This window comes from Rhinolophus sinicus, linkage group LG01 (assembly GCF_036562045.2).
Source record: "Rhinolophus sinicus isolate RSC01 linkage group LG01, ASM3656204v1, whole genome shotgun sequence".
NCBI lineage: Eukaryota > Metazoa > Chordata > Mammalia > Chiroptera > Rhinolophidae > Rhinolophus > Rhinolophus sinicus.
This window is the reverse complement of record NC_133751.1, coordinates 116,483,944-116,490,127: the sequence shown is the minus strand read 5'-3', so window position 1 is coordinate 116,490,127 and position 6,184 is coordinate 116,483,944. Positions and strand designations below refer to the sequence as shown.

The following is a 6,184-nucleotide window of genomic DNA, read 5'->3' as shown; positions in this document are numbered from 1 at the left end:
AAAGCAGCAAAGATTTATGAGAATTTCCCCTTTCATCTATCAAAATGGAAAAAGCTAAAACGATGATCTTTTATTTTTTTGGATGCAAATCAAACAAAATAGTTAATTAAAATCCCGCTAATTACTACAGGGTTTTTCTCTTACTACTGTAATGTGAAGGAGACCTCACTCTGGAGGGATTGCAGCTGAGCCAGCCACCCCCTCCCCACATGCGCCACACCTTTCCTCCTCCTCTCTTCCTCCAGAGTGGGAATGGGCACCCTTGCAGGTCACAGTGCTGGCTTTTGGGGGGGTGGGAAGGGAGCATGGGGATGAGCCTGCACTATGGCTAACAGCCCTGGGATTGAGTCCAGAAACGTGGGTCAGGTGGTAACATGTACCTCCCTCCGGCCTCTTGCCCAGGGTCTCAGGCAGCCCCCATGGTGGGAGGCCACGGGCTTGTCTGGGATGGTGGCACCAGGTCCGGCAGGGGGAGATGCTAACTCCCTCTTCCTCCTCTGACATCCAGAAATCGTGAGTAGATGGAAGACCTGGGGCTTAGGCACGTGGGTCACTACACAGCAGAACACCATACTGGGGAGGGGGCACCAGTGTGAACTCCTCCCAGGAATTGGTCCAGGTCCAGAAGTGGGCCTTGTACTGGCCCAGGGTGACCACCACCAGTGTGTTGTCATGGTAACAGAATATTGGTCTGTCTGTCAGCTGGCCCTGAAACATGGCAGGGACAAGGTCGAGGCTGTTGATCACCCTGTTGCTGGGTGGCTCCAGGCTGGTGAGGGACAGGGCTAGTGGTAAAGAGGTCCAAGACGCTGCCCAGGTGGTGGCTCAGCTGGCCTGCAGGGATATGCCCGGGCCACCGCAGGATGGCAGGCTCCCTCATTCCACCTTCAAACGTGGTCTGCTTCCCGCACAAAAAAGGGGCCATTACTACCATCTTGTTTGGGAGCAGAAATGAGGGCAGCGCCATTGTCAGCTGTGAAGAAAACAAATCCCTCGGGTCCTAAAGAAGGCTCAGGATTTTCCCTACACTGTCATTGATCTATCGGACAGCGTCCCCCCCACTCCCCATACGTCCCTCGCTGATTGGTGCTCAAGAAAGGCTTAGAAACATAAACAGATGCATGCGTGGCATCGATGGCGCAGTACAGAAAGAAGTGGCACTGAGCTTCCTGCTGCGTTTTAAAGAAATCCAGGGCTTCCTGTAAGTAGATCTGGATCAGGTTGGCTTCTCCAGTCTTCAGATTAATTGGAGATTCTTTATAAAATCTGTGGACCATCTCCCAGTGCAGGCATGTTGGACCTGGCACTGTCGTCATAAGGTACAAAGTGACAGTTGGGGGAATCCAAACCACTCATCAAATCTGTGCTTCAGGAGGTAGAACTGAGGTCTGTGGCACAGATACCACTCGCCCACAGTCTTGCTGACCTAGCCAGCTCCCTCAGCAGCTCCATCAGGAGGAGGTCAGGCATCCAGGATGCCTCCCACGACTTCCTGTGGTGTGTAGGTGTTCCTGGCCTGCCCGTTGGTGATGTAGAAGCCATTGCAGATGGGCAGACATCCACGGAGGGCTGGCGGTGTAGAAGCATGCCCTCCGCAGTCACCCGGTCCAAATTCGGGGTCTCTCTGGAAAGCTCTCCACGTACCCCAGGTCGCCCCACCCCATGTGGTCCATGAGCAGGAGCAGGATGTCGGGGGCAGTAGGACACCGGTGGCCTCCAGCCCCGCTGCACTCAGCACCAGCACAGCCGCCACTTCATCGCTGTAGCAACCGCTGCCATGGCAACCACACCAGGAACAGAGGAGTCCAGGCCAGACACTGAAGACAGCGCAGGTGGCCTTTCTGGCCGGCAGCCGGGCGGGGCGGGACCACATGAAGCCTAAAAGGATCTTTAAAAAAAAAAATCAAAAATCCAAGTATTGACAGTGGGGTAGAAAAATAGACATTCTATACACTTTAATTAGATACTAAATTGGCGATTTCTATTAACATTTAAAAAAAGATCCCAAACTTCTACTTCTCTCCCACTAATATACTGAGGCATGAATATAAAGATATATAAGCAAAAATATTGGATATAAACTTCTTGCAATAACAGAGAATTGGAAATAGACCAAAAATACATCAGTAGGAGGACTGTACGTCCATTTTATTGAATTCTATTTGGCTGTTAAATAGAGTGAATTAGATTGGTGAATGCTGGGTAAATTAGTATTGACTTTCACGTTTGCTTGCCCACAGCCTGGTTTCTTTTTCAGTTCCACCTGTTTCAGTGGGGCTCTCGCAGTTGTAAGACTGGCGGCTTTTGCCTGCGGTAAAAGTAAAATAAGAGACTAGAGGATAATGTTTAAAGGATACCAAAAAGTCTTCTCATTCCCCTACAAATCATCTTTCCTTTGTTGGTGCTAAGAAGGCAAAGACGACATTAGAATCTGGGAGGAAGAGAGACAATGTGGTCGCCTTTTCTGTCTGTGTTCAGAGTTGGGAACATTTGTTTCTACATTATCGCTGCAGTTGTTTGTGTGTGTATTCTGTATATAGGAACTTTATTGTTCTGTTGTAGTTTTTCCTTTAAGGGGAAACATTTGATATTGACATTGTCTCAAAATAAATGTAATTGTGATATATATCTCACAAGTTATTTAATTGATATAACTTCGATCATGTTTCAAATTCTATTATATTTCTGACATTAGAAACACTCCTGAGAACAGACACAAGGACACAAAATGGAGACACTGGGGCATGAATATTCTCCTCGGCCTGTGTTCCTTCCTTTCCCTCCTGCTCTAAGTACTTTGAGAAATGTAACAAAACTCCATCCTTCTTGGTAGGGAAGCTACCCTAAACTAATAGAGCAAAAAGAGAGTATACTTCTGAGTTCTACTGTAATCTACCATGATTTTTTCAATGTCTGCTGTACCCTTTGTTTTAGGAAAAAGGCATTGAGAAACAGTTCTATTTCTCATTGTTTTGGGATATTTTCCCCTTAGCTAGTCACTTTGACTGGGTTCCCTAGAGATCACAGGCTAACGGAAGGACTAAGAAGCTGGCTTTTTATTTGTGAGGTGCAAAACCAGAGTTGTGGTGGTGAGGAAAAGGGACAGATCCGGGAAAAGTGCAAAGCTCTCCATGCCAGGTGTTACTGCCTGGACCACTTGCTTCACTAGAAAGATAAAAAGGGGTTCAAGGCTGGAACTGAGTGTCACAGAAAGCAGTTCAGGTCCCTGAGGCTGGATGATACCTTTAGCAGCACCATCTCATCCCGGGATGGTAAACAGTGTGATAAATGGAACTGTGTGATCTCTGGAAACCGCAGCAAGTGCCTGGAGCAGAGAGTTGCATGCAACTGAATTGAATTTCCTCAGATATAATGGAATAGAGGTCTGCTTGGATATGCATTTTAATTGCTCTTTGCCAAGTTAAAATGAGTGGGGACAAGCAGTGTCACCAGCCTCATGTCCCTCAGCCCCATCTGGATCTTGATGTCTGAGCGGAATGCAACATCTGAGACCCCAAAGGCCAGCTTGGCTCAGTCAGGGGGCAGAGTGAGATTTGTCTGATTCTGGGGTAGTATTTCTTTGCCTGGTCTTCTCCTGTTTGCTGACTGCAGATGACTTTGGTTGAAGTCCCTAAAATTCCTCCATCTGTAAAATGTGAAATATGATGCTTTTGACCTACCTCAGTGTGATAGATGGCTCCTGACCGTAAGAGATCTAATGAGTTAACATTTACAAAATGCTAGGAGCTATTTTAGAGAATGGCATTCTCTAAGCACAAAAGATCGTTATTCATTACCCAGAATGCATACAAATAAAAATAAAAGTGTTTCAGAATAAGAAGACTGATGTAGGGAGCTATATCTGGCTGTGTGAAAGACAAGTTAGAGATTAATTCAACGGATAAACTGTTTTAAAACCCAGCAGTTTCATGCTAATGAAAAAGAGGCCCACAGACTATATTTTGGTCTGGCGGTCACAACAGAACTGGAAATGTCAAACTGGTATGATTCACTTCTAGTGTTCCCTCTCAGTTTTATTGAATACCTTCGGGCTATGCAACCTAGGATTTCTGGAAGGAAAATTATGCTGTATATAAATGTAATGATATGAAGAATACAGTTTTCTGCATCTGTATCACTCATAATAGATATGATATAGAGGACATCTCCACCAGAGATCGGTGTCTGATTACAGGTCTCTGGTGCTTTCCAACATTTCTCCCTCACCAACCAGGTTTAACTCTTTCACCACTGTACTCTACCAACCAGACAGTTTAACATACAATGTTCTTGAGTGTATCCTGTTGATGGCAAAACTGTAGACCTAATACTCTCTCCATATGTATATACATACATACGTATGTATACATATATATTCAAACACACACACACACACACACAAACAGGGTGCCAAAAAATGTATACAAGTGGACACTTTGGTCAACGTTGCTCAAGCAGTAGTTCGCCATAATTGGAAGTGTCTGGGTGCTGATGGTAACCACTTTGAGCACCTCTTGTCATTGCAGAAGTCAAAGGTGACTTGTATTCATCTTTTGTTATCGATATATATTGAGTATTACAATTTTAATACAGCCTTCCTTTCTTAAAATGCATATAAATTTTTTTTGCTGTATATATTTAATATATATACTTTACATATAATTTACCTAAGAACATTCCACTTTTGTATATTACTTACTCTACAAAGAACTTGAGCACATTTCATTTGTTTGTTTTAATAATCACATGATTGAAAATAATTTGAAGTTTCATTTCTTCATTCTTTGTACAAATACTATGCATGTGCTGGAGGATAGTGGAATGTGCACCCCCAAAATGTGCTTCTTTGGCATAAGGATTATTTTGAGATCATTATTTTGCGAAACCACAAATATAAGAGAAGCTCTGAAAACTGAGTAAAGGTTACCTTTTTGTAAGGGAAATTTACATTTATAGAGTAAATCTGCATTTGTAAGGGTATTATCTCTCTGTACCAAGAAGAGAAAGATGGTTAAGTCTTAAGAAATCCGTATCAATGGAAAAGGCACCTACTTAAATCTGCATAACAAACCTAACTTGTGTTTACTTTTTCTGGTCACCTCACAGAACACCCTTCGTTCCTTTGTCTTTAGCTGAAAGATAGTATTTAAGCCTGAATTCTAAGCCACCTCTAAAAGTTACTCATTTTTCTTTGGATGTTTCTCATGTATACTTGAGGTATAATGTTAATAAATTTCTGTTTGTTTTTTTCTTGTCTAATCTGCCTTTTAGTGCGTGGTTACCAGCCAAGAACATAGAAAGGTAGAGGGAAAAATATTTTTCCTCTTCTACAGTTCCAAACCCTGATACAGTTACTGAAGATAATAACACAAGATTCCTGCTTCCATGAGGCTTTTGTTCTAGAAGGGAGAGTAAACCAATACAAATGGAAATAGAAATTTAGAGGCTGAGTACTAAGGAGGCTAACATGATCAGGATAATGTGATAGAGAATAAAAAGGAGGAGGAATATTTTTGATAGAATAATAAACAAAGGTTTCTTAGAGGAGATTATGTGTGAGCAAATCTGAAGATTGAGAAGTCTGCTGTGTAAAGAGAGAGGGAAACAGCATGTGGACAGGGTGGGTAAGTATTAATACATGCAGAGGCCTCAGGAGGAAATGGGGCTGGGTGCTTTCAGGTACCATACCAAAGCCCAGAGGGCCTGGTGCACATGGGGGAAGGGGAGATGACGTCTGAGGAGTCTTGCAAGCCCCAGTATGGAGTTTGTAATTTATTCTTGATGGAGGCCAGGGCAGCTTTTTAAGAAGGAGACAGATGAGATTATATTTTTTAAAAAGTTCACTCTATCCACTGAAACAACATTTGATTAAAGTTTGGGTGTTCATACACCCTGGTTTGCAGAAATGGCTTCAATTTATGACTGTTATCATGGGTAATCAGTAATGTTACCCTTTCACTTGCAAAATTTTAGATATGGATAATCTATTTTATAGTCCCTTTAACTAGAAGGGGCAGAAATCAAAGCAGAGTCCAGGTAAGGAGACATGTGCATAGTCCAGGTGAGGTATAATGTTGGCTTCAATTGGTGTGACTGCTGGAGAGACAGAGAAAGATCACGTCTTATTGATTATCCTCAAATCTCACACAGATTGCTGATGGAGGCAGGGCCAGGTTCAAAACCT

General features: G+C 43.3%; 1 pseudogene; it reads right to left on the bottom strand.

The window, feature by feature from the left end:
* Window positions 1-537: 537 nt before the first annotated feature.
* Window positions 538-1,779, bottom strand: LOC109456669 (N-acetylgalactosamine-6-sulfatase; annotated as a pseudogene).
* Window positions 1,780-6,184: the final 4,405 nt, after the last annotated feature.